Here is a 13,614-nt window from a genome sequence, read left to right as displayed (position 1 = left end):
CTTTACTAAGGAGTTTGGTCTTTATGAGACAGGACATTAGAAGGCATGGGAAGCTTCTGAGCAGAGGAGTGGATAAATGGGTCGGAGAGTGTAGGTTGGTCGAGAATGGAGGACAGGTTCAGGGTGAGAGGCAATAAAAACTTGAATAAGGCGCTAATCAAGAGAAAGGTTGGAGATAGAAACCACTGTGGAGGGTTGGATACGGGGTATCAACAAACACAGGGCAGTTAAAGTATCTTCCAAGGCAAAGCAGGGAAATGGGAAGATGGTGAGTTTGGTTTTGTATATGTTGAGTTGGATAGTTTGGAAAGGTCTACACTTTTCTAGAAGAGAGTTAGAAATAAAGAAACACACATGGACAACAGTAAATAAACGAGCATTTACTATGTGGAGAGCCCTGTCCTAGGTACTGGAGACCCAGCAATAAAGCTGTCAGATCTTGTCCTTGTGCTCATACAGTTTACAGTTGATCCACACCATTCCCATCTGTGAGTGGGGGCCCCTTGACCCTCCTCCTAACTCTTTGCCAGGCATTTCTGGGAATCTCCAAGCAGATGGGCCCAGCAACCAGTGTATGCCCTGCAGTGGCCACGTTGCCCTGTCCTGCTCACAATCCCCTGCTCCAGCCCACTTGTTCGTCCTAGTCCTGTGGCCCCAAGCCCCTGTGCTCCTGAGGGCATCAGTGTCACCGGCAAGGGTGCGACTCTGGACTGGGCTTTGTCTGTACCGCTGTGTCTCCTGGGCTTGCCAAGGTCCACGTTTTCCATCTGGACTTTCACGATACATGGTCTTCCCTCCCCATGGAGTTCCAAGGGACCCAGCGCAGTGGGGGGGTAGGCACAGACATTGTTCTAGTCTCCTTCAGGCTTCCGTTAGCACTTCTTTGGTTCATTTCCAAAATTTCCTCTTTCAGAATAGGGAGCTCCCGTGCCTATGAAAGGAAACAATAGAGGGGTATGTATGTGTGTGTGTGTATATGTGCATGTGTGCATACATGTGTGTACATGTGTATGTGTGCAGGCATGTGTGTATGTGTGTATGTGTGCGCCCATAAATGCATGTGTCTGCGCATGTGTGTACATGTGTGCATATGTATGTACGTATGTGTGTGCGTGTGAATATCTGTATGTGTATATATGTGCGTGTGTGTGTGTGGGCGTGCGTGTATGTGCGTGAGTACATGTCTATCCTAGCAGCAGGCAGATCAAAATACTTGGCTACACAAGTAATTGCAACAAAGTAGAATGACTGTGGTGTGAAGGGAGGTAGAGGAACTCTGGAAGTAGAGGAGAGGGGCGCTATAAGACTCTAGGACAGAGATTCCCAAGCTTTGTGGGTTCACAAAGTTCTTATGGTCTTAGTAACTCTTTCCTAGCATCCTAGACCCAAAGAAATACCTAGGAGTTCTGCTTATTTAATGGTCAGGTTCAAAACACTAAGTATTCAGGTCCTAATGATTTGGTAGCTGTTTTTTTGTTGTTGTTGTTTTTTAATACACATAAATAGAAAACATTTTTATTTTATTCTTAAAAACTATTATAATTGACCCTTGAGCAATTGGACTTCATGGGTCCATTTATATGCAGTTTTTTTGTCAGTAAGTATAATACTGTAAATGTATTTTTTCTTTCTTATGATTTTCTTAAATTTTTTCTTTAGCTTACTTTATTGTAATAATACAGTATATAATGTGTATAACATATAAAACACGTGCTATTTGTTTATGTTCTCGGTAAGGCTTCTGGTCAACAATAGGTTATTGGTAGTTAAGTTTTTGGAGAATCAGAAGTTACAGGGAGATTTTTGACTGCACAGGGGCAGGTGCCCCTGACCCCCATGTTGTTTGAGGGTCAGTTAGTTCTTGCTAATGACGTGCGTATGTCTGTTGAGCTACACAACTTCTTGAACCTTGGAATCAGATTGGACACCGTCATTCACCCTCATGAGCCCTTTCCACATTGATTTCCATGTGGTGGTCCTTGCCTTTTTAAATCACATCAACTGCCCCAAATCTAACTTCTCTCAAATTTGATGTCACCGAAAGGAATGTAGTGATCTAATGTTGAAACTGCAAAATACTTTTAACTAGGACCTCTCATAGTGGCCAACAGACATCGACCATCATTGGATTTCCCTTGAAATGTAAAGATATCCCAGAGTTCTCCTTGTGAGTTCATTACAGTGCCCTTGGGCACCTTGACCGATCAGTGTAGGGGGATCAAGGAGGGCCTCTGGGACAAAAGGAGGTTTGAACCAAGACACTAACAATGAGAAAAAGTAGTCCAGGCCAAGGGGTGCTTGTAGCAACCTGGCAAGGAGGGTAATGTTTGTGAGGAAGTCTCATTCATGAAGGAATGTGATGTGCTTGAGCAACTTATCTGCATTTTAGAGTATTTATCTTCTCTGATTTTATATATAAATATATATATTCTTTGTAATATATATTATAATTATATATTGTAATATACATTATGTTTTATATATTATGTATTATAATATATATTACTACATATATACAGTATACATATGTATATATACTCATATCCAATTGTTTTCTCACTGCTGTGGGGGACAAGTAAGGTTGCTCCCTGGGCATGAGCCATAGAGGGTGTTCAGCTGAGGCTGCAAATCTTGGATTTGTAGCAGAACCAGTTGGCATGGTTTTTGAATTTCCTCCAGCCATATTTGGCAGTCTGGGAACAGGAATAGAGAAAATAGATGGTTGGCTTTATTCAGCGTGAGGAATTGGCAAAATAGATGTGGCCAAAAATCAAGGGGTCTGAGGATGTGAAAATTTAGAAAGTTCACTATCTTAACCTCAAAACCTGGTTTACACAATGCTTTGCAGGGAGGTACTGTTGGCAGGGAGCCCTCTGTGGCTGTTCATCCCTGATTTGTAAAATCCTGTGATGACATGTCTGGATATAGGTCTCTTTTAGCTTCTGATGCTGGACCCCTAGTATGGTCATTCACAGGAGAGTCTCCTTTCACTCTCGTAAATATATATTTTTCTACTTGTTGTTTTCTGTTTGGAACTAGAGCTCACATTCCCATTATTTGGCTGTTAGACCTTCTGGACTGATCTTTTCTCTCGTGTCTCTTCTCTCTCCACCTAATATTTTTCAACTCGTTATTTCTGTTTGTTTTTTTTCCTGGAAAAGAAACTAGGATGAACTTTATCTTCAAGTTCATCCATGGAAATTTTTATTTGGGGTTTTTTATATTTACTTCTTTGCTCTCTGATAAATAAATTTTTGTTTTATGGGTACATTATCTTCTCATAGCTCTCCAAGGATGTTATTTAGCATTTAAAAAAAGTCCTGCACTCTCTGTTTTCCTTCCTTCCTTCCTTCCTTCCTTCCTCCCTCCCTCTGTCCCATCCTTCCTTTCCTCCCTCCTTCCCTCCTTTTCCCATCCTTTCTCCATTCCCTCTGTCTCTGTCTCTTTGTCTCTGTCTTTGTCCTCCTCCTCTCTTCTTCTTCTTCTTTTTTTTTATAATTAGCCCAAGTTCTGGGCATATTGAGAAATAAGGCAAAAAAATAAGGTAGATGTGAGATCAAAATACCACTTTTGTTTAACTATTGGAAAGTTCAGGCAAGGATATGGCTTAGAGTGAGAGCCAAGTGGGTCTGACTAAACCTCAGATTTGTAGACTTCTGTACTCAGTCATGGACAAAGCTGGACCGAGAGAGTCCTCCTTTCATGGTAAGACTTACATTGGGGAAGAGCAGGAGAAAATACTCCCTCTGTTAGACAGACTGTCCTCCAAAAGGAAAGAGTAGAGCTGAACAAAATCTGGGCAGTTGTTCTTCCTCAATTTACCATTCCTGCTCTGTAGGAGGATCAAGTGAGAGATTGGGAGAGGCCAAGAGTGTGTCACATTTCCAATTGGAAGGAGACACCAGAGCTTGGTAAGTTTTCCTGCTAATGTCTCCTTGGAGCAGATGGTGATTGCCTGGCTTCTGACATTCTGTACCTAGGAGAAAGTGGAGCAGGTGAAGGTGTTGGCTGTTATGAATATTGACTTCCATCTTATCCTCCAGGATTACTCCTTGTGTCCCCCTCCCACACTCTGTGATACCAGGGGTCTCTGGTTTCTGAGTCTCTCTGAGGTCCTCCCCAGTCCTCTGCTTTTGTTCATGGCCTTGTGCCCTGTTAAATAAGTTACTCCTCCTGCTTGCTTTCCATTCTGTACAACTTTGTTGCTCTCTCCCACTCATGGATATTCCTTCTCCTGGAGTCTCTGTCCTGGAGAATTTATATTTTCATTCCTTTTCTGTGTAAAGGGGTGCACAAAAGCAGAAGCTCTGGATTCTTACACTCACTTTGCCACAAACTAACTATAGGACTTTGGACACTTGTTGTAAGGTTTAAATGTTATAATATGTGTAAAATGATCAGATCCATGACTGACACAGTGATAAATGTTAGTTATCATCATCATAACCTCATTGTCTTCTTAGTGGAGTTTTGGGCAGGGTAGGATGTAAATGTGAGTGTTCTATCACCATCTTTGTAGGTGGTCTCCATAATTCTCACTTTTACTGGTGTTTCATCCAGACTGTCATTTCCATGAAAGCAGGGTCCATATTTCTCTTATCCTTTGCTATATGCATTGCACTTGGCACACCACATAGCATGTAGTATGTGTTCAGGCAATATTTGTGGGCTAATTACTGAAAACAGATTCACTCATAATGCTCCTTGTAGGAGGCAATATTGTGCAGGACTTAAGAACATGGGCTTTTGAATCAGCCTTGTTGAGCTTGAATTATTGCTGTGTCATTCACTGGTTGTATAACCTTGGACACTTTCTTAATTTGTCCAATTCTCAATCTCTTCACATGTAAAATGAGGATGAAAATAGTGCCTACCTCCTACAGCTAATTTGAAGACTAGAAGTAATAAATTCTGTGAAGCACTTAGTATGATGCCTGGCACATAGTCATCACTCAATAAATATGAGCTGCTATTATTGTTGTTATTCTAATTGTTTCTTTTCTACATGCCAGTCATGGGGCTAGGCACATATAGATGCATCATTTATTGACTGTTTGGGGTTTCCTGTACTTAATACCAGAGTAGTAAAGAGTATGGTTTCTAGAGTCTAATGGCCTGGGTTTGAGTTCAGGCCTCAGCTGAATAATCTTGAGTGAGTTAGTTAAGCCTCACTACCAATGTTTGGAGAATGAGGGTAGTCATGAGGCAACCCCCATAAAGCCCTTAGCACATAGTAAGCTCTTAGCACATAGTAAGTACATGCTCAGTAAATGCTAGCGATGATGATGATGGAGAAGGTGGTGATGACAGGGACAGTGATAATGGTGACGGTGATGAAGAGGACCCTGATAATTATGAGGATGTCAAGAAAGATGGTTGGGACAACAGTGATGTCTATGGCCATGTTGATCCTGATGTTCATGACGAGGATGCCTATCCTGTCTTGAGAAGTGCTAGAGGGCAGAAGGGTTAAATATCCATCTCTCTTCCTGATTGTGTGACCTTGGACAAGCTACTTTCTCTCCTTAAACTTCAGCATCCTCATTCATAAAAACAGCAACTATTCCATGGGGCTGTTGGGAAGTTAGGAAGGTACACTATGTATCATTAATTCCAGGCTGCATATTGTTCATAGCTTCACATTTCTGCAACCAGGGATGCATCTTGCAATTCCTGCCAGATAGTTGAGCATAAGTTTGACATTTATGCAGCAAGTATTCATCATTGGAGATATGACCACAGCGCCATATTTTTTCTTGCAAAACAATGACTGGTTCACGAGATCTAAAAAAGATATTCAGGAGTAGATAAAAGCCATGTTATTTATTTATTTTTTCCTGAACTACATGCAGGAGGCTTTCTTATCCCATGCCAAGTAATGCAGTTGAAAGCAGGAGAAATTGTGAAATTCCACAGACCCAGATGAAAGACATTTCAAAGCAATGAGAAGCTGTTGTGATTGATTGTAGCAGGACCAAGACAGCATTAACATCAAAACTCGCAGAATGGGTGTCAGTGTTAAAAGAATAGCCCAGAGGAGGATCTTTGATAGCGTGAAGGGTGATTTTGTGTGGAAAGACGTGAACATTGACGACTCTGATTTGAAAACCAATTTAGAACATTCAGACTGCAAATGTTTGATTTCTCTTGTATTTTTTCTCATTAAGACACACGATATATAGTAAACAATTGCTAAATTGTAGGTCTAAAGCAGCTCTTTCAATAGGTAGACAGTAAAAATTCATCTCATAATTTTCTTGCCAATGTCTTATTTACTTTTAACAGGTATAGAAAATAATGGTATGTCCTTTGGCTGATGGCATTTCAGATTTGATGAAAAACAGCAATACATGTAGAATTCTCTGCACCGTGCCATGGTTACTTTATTTTTGTCCTATTTTACCTCAGTAAGATTTACAAAAACTTAGAAAAAATATATTCCTGTTGTAGCCAGTCTTCAAGAGGCTTCCCAGTGGTTCCTGCCTCCTGGTTTTCGTGCCTTTACGTGATCCCTTTCCACACTGAATAGGGCTCGGTTATGTGGCTAATAGGACATCTCAGAAATGATAGAGCATGGCTTCATAGGCTAGGTAATTCAAATGTTGCCGAGTCCATCTTACTGTCTTAGATCACTCATTCTGGGGGAAACCAGCTACTGTGTCATTAAACAGTCCTAAGTAGGGGGTATATGATGAGGAAATGAGCCCTTTTGCCAACAGCCACAGTGATTATAAATATTTATGTAAATAGTATCATTCTCTTTGTGTGTTTCTATAACCTACTTTTTTATACAATAAGCTTGTGGATCACCTTCCATGTTAATAAATAGAGACCATTATTGGGAATGAATGCAAAGTACTCCTTTGTATGTATCTGCCATATTTTGCTTATCTAATCCCTTATTAATGGACTTTTAAATGACTTCTAATTTTTCTGTCCTGTAAAGGATGCAGCAATAAACATTCTTCTATAATTGCTAGACTTGCGACTGCTAGTTAAAAAGTATGCTCATCCACATTCTGATATGTGTTGGCAAGGCACCTTCCAGAGATCTTGCCCACCACTCTTTTATTTTTATGTAATAAAATTGATCTCTTTACTTTTTGAGTTCTGCTACTTCAAAACTTAGTAGAGTATTTGTTTCTGCTCTACCACAGTAATTTGTTTCAAAGACTTGGCATACCTTTGTGTCATTTTTCTATAATTTGACTAAAAAGATAAAACTTTAACTAGAGCACATAGGCTTTTGATTTCCTTCTTTATTAGGAATAAAGAAGACATATTTTCTTCAAGGGTCAGGTGGTTGAGGTAGGGTTTATTTTGGATAAATCTGTATTTACTATTCTTATTTCTACAAGTTATTCGTGACTCATTCTTGGAATAAATGCAAAAACAAGCACATAGAAAGAGATAAATAAAAAAACTCATGTTCTTCAACCGTCTCTCTACCATCAAATCCACTCCAGAGGTAATTGGTTTTATGACTTTGGTGTGTACCCTTCCGTTCATTTTCTTTTGTATTTACATATATAACATGTGCATAGAAAAACACATAGAGGGTGCCTAGGTGGCTCAGTTGGTTAAGCGACTGCCTTCGGCTCAGGTTATGATCCTGGAGTCCTGGGATCGAGTCCCTCATCGGGCTCCCTGCTCAGCAGGGGGTCTGCTTCTCCCTCTGACCCTCTTCCCTCTTGTGCTGTCTCTCATTCTCTCTCTCAAATAAATGAAATCTTTAAAAAAATAAAAAAAAAGAGAAAAAAAAGAGAAAAACACATAGATCTGTTGTGTGTTGGCTTTAATATAAATGTGATCATCATATATATCTTGCAAAGTGCTTTTTCCACCCAGTACTATGACATGGTGGCCTCTGACAGTTTCTTTCTTCATTTCCAGACTTACCTCATTCCCCTTAACGGATATAGAGTATCTCCTAACATGGATGCACCATAGTTTATTTAACCTTTTCCAGCTGGTGGACATTTAGGTTGTTCCACTATTAAAAAAGATAATGCAGTCAGCAACTTTGTATTCATGTCTCTTTTGGGGACTCTTTCTCTAGGAGAGATAATAGAAGTGGAATTATTCCATCAAAGGAGAAGCATATTTGAAATATAGTTTTATTTATATCAATGTTTCTCCACCATTTTTTCATTATTACCCCCTGCTAAGAGAAAATTAAGTTAAACAAATATAGTAAATTTGGGATGCCTGGGTGGCTCAGCCGGTTAAGTATCTGCCTTCAGCTCGGGTCATGATCCCTCAAGTCCCACATCGGGTTCCTTACTCAGCGGGGAGCCTGCTTCTCCCTCTCCCCTGCAGCTCCCCCTGCTTGTGCTCTCTCTCTTTCTGACAAATAAATAAATGAATAAATCTTTAAAAAAAAATCCAAATTAGTAAATTAATGACTTAAATTAATTAAAATCAAAATAAATTAAATTTCACCCTGATGAGACAAATCAAGTGCTAAAGAATAAGAGGTAGAGTTGAACATTGTAATATCTAAGATATTTTTTGCCTCCAAGAACCATTTTTTGCCCCCTGGAGGGCAATATTGCCCCCGCTGAGAATGCACGATTTGGATCAACACAAGCTGACAACTTTTTTGTTGGGTGAACATATCGAGAAGACATCTCTTTCTTGAGAGGGCTGTAAGATGCCACATTTAGGTCTTGAACTCTTGCGGCAGTCAGCACTTGTGGCTTGCTGGAACCCTTAAAAAATATTTACCGAATTGAACCGAATGTTGACAACATAACGTCCAAGAACATTATCATGTTTGCCATGAAGCAGAGCAGAGAGACACTGCTAATTTGTTCTCCTTCTTCAGCCATTAATTGGTATTGTCAAGAACCCCTAGAACATCACTACATAATTCACGGAGGGAAAACACACAGAAAAGAAATAACTGAGTTAGAGGCTGTCACTCCTGGGAGCTTGCTCACGCATTCCTTTTAAACATAGCTTTGCATGTTTAAGGAGAATGGAATCTGGCCCAGGAGGCTCAAGTCCTTTGAAATGTGCTTTGCAACAAGTAGGATGGCAGGAAAACCAAGCCATTGCTTTGGTTATGGGAGAAAAACTTTGATGGCTTTGAAAGAAATTGGGGCCCTTCAACATTGGAAAACTGCAACATGAAAGGCATGACATGTAGACACAATTACTTTTAGCTCTGTAGCATGAACCTAACAATCATACCCATGTGAAAGGAAGGGGTTTTAAACAATCACAGAAATAAGACAGAAGTCATTAGCAGGGAGGCTTGGAATAGGGACACAGACACGGTTGCTATCCTGGTGCTGTGTGTGTGGGTGGGGGGCGGTGGCCGCGGGAAGGGAAGGAGGCTTATGTGTTACGTGCCTCTGTGTTTTGGAAAAGCTGTGTTCTGATCTTTCTGCCCTGCACTGGCTGTGTTATCTTGGGCAAAACGCTTGGTGACTCTGGTCCCCAGCTGAGCTGCAGGGAGCTGGAAGCCAAAAGGTTTTGCTCAGATCACTTGGGTGGAGAGATTTAATGTCAAAACATTTAGAACTGCAGCTGAGAGCTAATAAAATGCTAATGTTGGAATGAGGAGGCTTCCTGGAGTTGTAAGGAACGTTTTTATGCATGTGTGAATGTTTTTATTTCCATAGTTATGGTTTCACTTTAATTAGATTAGAAAAAAAATACAAGCACATCAAACCACTGATTTCATAGACAGTATTTATTGCTTAGGATGTAGCTTTTAAAAAACAAACTCATTGTAAATTGATTTAAGTAAAAATAATATGTAAGCGTTGTATATGGAATTTTTTTTTTTTTTTTAAAGACTGAAGATGTTTCTGGAATGCATAAAGTTCGGGAATAGTGATTTATGCCATTCCTCCCTGCGACTGGCTACACTAGCTACCATTTAGTGTGCACCTGTCAGAAGTGGTTAAAATCATTCACTATGTCTTCTGTAGCTGGAAAGGAAGAACGTGGAAGGAATTTCCAAGATGATTTCAGCGCCCTTGTTAGGTATCCAAAATGCAAAACACTTCTTAAAAATAGTAAAAGCTACCGTCTATTGAGGGTGCACTGAGCCGAGGGCTATTCTAAATGTTTTATGTATGCAGTTTCATTGAATCCTTACAACCACCCTAGGAACTAATTCCATTATGATTATCATCGTCCCCATTTTACAGATGAGGCAATTGAGGTCCAGAGAGCACTTTGCTTAAGGGTCTGGAGCTAGTAAGTAAAGAGGGCAGGATTTGAACTCAGGCAGACGAACTCTGGAGCCCGCTCTGTTCTCCATGCTCATTGTATGATTCTACACAACTCCCACCATGAAACATCCCTCCTGCTGGAGCAGTGGGGGCCTCATTTTTTTTTAAGACTTTATACTTTTTAGAGAAGTTTTGTGTTTAAAGCAAACTGAGAGGAAGGCACAGAGATTTCCCATAAACTGCGCCCCCTCCCCCGCCGTCACTCCCCCAATGCATGGCCTCTGAACATCATTCCCTAGAGGGGTACGTTTGTTACACCTGATAAATCCACACTGACCCATCATCTTCACCCAGAATCCATAATTTACCTTAGGGTTCACTCTTGGTGTTATTGTGTGTTTATGGGTTTGGATGAATGTATAATGACACATACCCCTCATTATAATATTTTACAGACTATTTTCACTGTCCTCAAGATCGTCTTGGGGCATTTTCACTCTGCCTTGAGGGGGGGCCCAAGATCCAGCATTTCTAACAAGCTTCCAAGTGACATATTTCCTGCAGGTCCTTGGATCACACTTCGAATAGAAAGAACCTTTTGTTTTTGCAGGAGGCATGGTTCTTGTCCTTTCTCCACTTACACTGTCTCCATGGCATCAGCTGAGCTCAGCGTGTGCATGAAGTTGGATACAAATTCATGGCAGTGAAACAGGATATTTGGCAATCGGAGGGGAGCCAGATTCCGCACATATGTGTCTATGGATTTCTCCCTTCCTTCAGTTTGTTGGCTAAAAAGGAGGCATATTTAGCATCTCTCTGAGAGAAAAGCAAACAATGGCCTCAGATCCACAGGGCACAAAGGTGTAGCCCTCTCTTTTTAGGGAAAAAGGGTTCCTAATACACTTGGAGAGGGTTCAGCATTGGTCTTGGGCTGCAAACTGGTTTTTAACTTTATGTAACATTTTGGCCCTTTTCCTAAGTAGAAGTGTTTCGAAATTGTTTGACGTCCCTGCTCTGGGATGTCTATAAAGAGACAAATTGTCCTTTCTTATGAGCTGACTTGGCAGGAAGGCATGGCCTGTCCCTCTTGCTGTCCAGAAATCTCCTAAACTTATGGCCTGTAACCTCTTTCTTTTGATCTTTTCCCAGGGTCCGCTTTGAGACTGGAGTTGGCCAGTCATGCTCTCCTGGTTTGCATTCAATTGTAGAAAATTGTCCTAGGTGTAACTCTCAGCCCAGAAGCCTCAGCGTATGAGAAGAACAATTTATATTTTTGAAATTCAGTCTAATTTCCATTTCAAGCCCCCATGTCACCAGGGTAGAAAACATTTAATTGCAGTTAACTTGGGGATTCTTCCTACTCTAGGATTGTACTTAAATGTGGGGGAGCTAGATGTCTGATGATCTTAGCAACTCTTTCATGTATTCTTTTTATATTTATTTTTATTTTTTTTTAAAGATTATTTATTTATTTGACAGAGAGAGCACAAGAAGGCAGAGTAGCAGGTAGGGAGAAGCAGGCTGAGCCACCCAAGCACCCCTCTTTATATATATATATATATTTAAAGATTTTATTTATTTACTTGAGAGAGAGAGAGCACAAGCAGGGGAGAGGAACAGAAGGAGAGGGAGAAGCAGATTCCCAGCTAAGCAGGGAGCCAGGATGTGGGGCTCAATTCCAGGACCCCAGGACCATGATCTGAGCTGAAGGCAGACTCTTAACCGACTGAGCCACTCAGGCACCCAAATGTAGTCTTTTTATAAGATGAGACATCTGCCACCCATTCTGGTCCTCCCTCATTGGCCTGAGCATGTCACTATAGAGACTTCCTTCTTCCTGTTTGTATGGTTCCTACATGGCTTTACTTGCCTTCAAGATTTCCAACAAATATTTTATCTAAGCTGAGAGTCCTTTCTAGGCCTAGGCTTTTAAAACATTAGAGCCAGAAAAATATTATTTTTTCCTACTGTTTCCTTGTTTACATCATCCCCTGAACCAATAAGCATAAAATAGCTTTGCTGTGAAAAAATGGAAGAAGGCTCAAAAAAGAGAGCATGGATTCAATTTGAAATAGATAACCTTGCTACAAAATCTAATGCCCTAGATGAATGTCATGCAATCTGTGTAGATCTAGGTGTGTTTTTTGACTCTTTTCCCACCCTGGACATGTTTTAATAATGCCATTATTCCCCTAAAAGTTAATCCTCATATTTGTTCTTCTCTATTCAGGTTCACGCATTGTCTGCTAAAGAAGTACGGAGTCCCACGTGGAGGGAGATCCAGAGCTGGCGAAGGAAGGAGGATAGCAGAGCACACCTGAGAACTTTGCGAGGTCATGGCTTGGGAAATGCAACTTACAGTGATTGGCCTAGCCTATGAGTTTGCAGCAAGGGGAGATAAGCTCATGGTAAGTAACCAGTGATTGAGATAATACCAGTAGGAAGTTTGCTTCACCGTGTATTATAGGGTGGTGGTTAAGGATATTGGCTTTGGAGTGAAAAAACCTACATTTGATTTCTGGCCCTGGCACTTCCTATACAGTAGACTTTGAGAAAGCTATTCCACCTTGCCGATTTTTCAAATGCCGGTAATAGGAGTGTGTGGTAGGACTATTTGCATGTTTGAATGAGGTACCGTAACGTATGCTTGGAGCTTGGCATAATGAGTGCCTGGCTTTTTGCAAGCACAGAATAAATGGTAACATGATATAATCATACACATAGGGTTGGTTTTCTGAAAACTTCCTCAGTTTAGTTATCTTCCAGGAGGTCCTTTGTTTGGTCCTTATTTATGAAGGTGGGAAAAACCTAAGAGGGACCAAAATCTCTATTGAACTATGCTTAAGGCCTCTAAGTAGGCATAGACACTGATGTAGATTTGCCATCATTCCTTCTACCATAGAAATTATGGTGCTAACACATTTTATTTTGAGCATGATGATTTAGAAAACTTAAGACCCTGGTTTTACTGTACAAGACTTGATGCAACTTGTAAAATATTCCCAAATGCTTGTTGTGGGAAGACTAGGTTAGGCCATACTTGTGGAATCATAGCTGGAATCATAACCAAAAAGTAAGACACACGGTTTGTAGTTGGCAAAGGAAAGGATATTTTCACCCTAAACCTGCAGCTCATTTATATGAGTTGAGGCTGGATATTTATAAGCTGCAAAGCTCTAGACAGGTTCCCAAAAGTCCATGAGCAGGGACTGGTAAAATTTCTAGAGCTCTAAACTGAGTCTTATCATTTCAGAGTTCCTAAATATGGACTGAGTCTCAGTCTGTTGTTACTAGCATGGTTTTGGGGCCTCTGCTCCAAATTTCTAGACTCCTTTTATCCAGGAACCTAAGCTTGGGAATGACAAACATTTACCAACCTCTGAGTTCCAACAGAGATTGGTTGCTATTATGTCACCCAGCTAATCTC

At 40.6% G+C, this 13,614-nt stretch overlaps 1 long non-coding RNA gene across 1 annotated transcript in view; it reads left to right on the top strand.

Moving 5' to 3' along the window:
- LOC118024335 overlaps positions 1-13,614 on the top strand; it is an 83,323-nt gene that overhangs the window by 14,281 nt on the left and 55,428 nt on the right. The window contains exon 3 of the long non-coding RNA XR_004683085.1: positions 12,418-12,595. This is a non-coding gene — a long non-coding RNA (uncharacterized LOC118024335). The remainder of the gene's footprint in view (positions 1-12,417; positions 12,596-13,614) is intronic.

This window comes from Mirounga leonina, unplaced genomic scaffold (assembly GCF_011800145.1).
Source record: "Mirounga leonina isolate KUSES-001 unplaced genomic scaffold, KU_Mleo_1.0 Mir_197, whole genome shotgun sequence".
Lineage (NCBI taxonomy): Eukaryota > Metazoa > Chordata > Mammalia > Carnivora > Phocidae > Mirounga > Mirounga leonina.
Note: the sequence above shows the minus strand (reverse complement) of the source record. Positions and strands in the feature narration are given on the sequence as shown.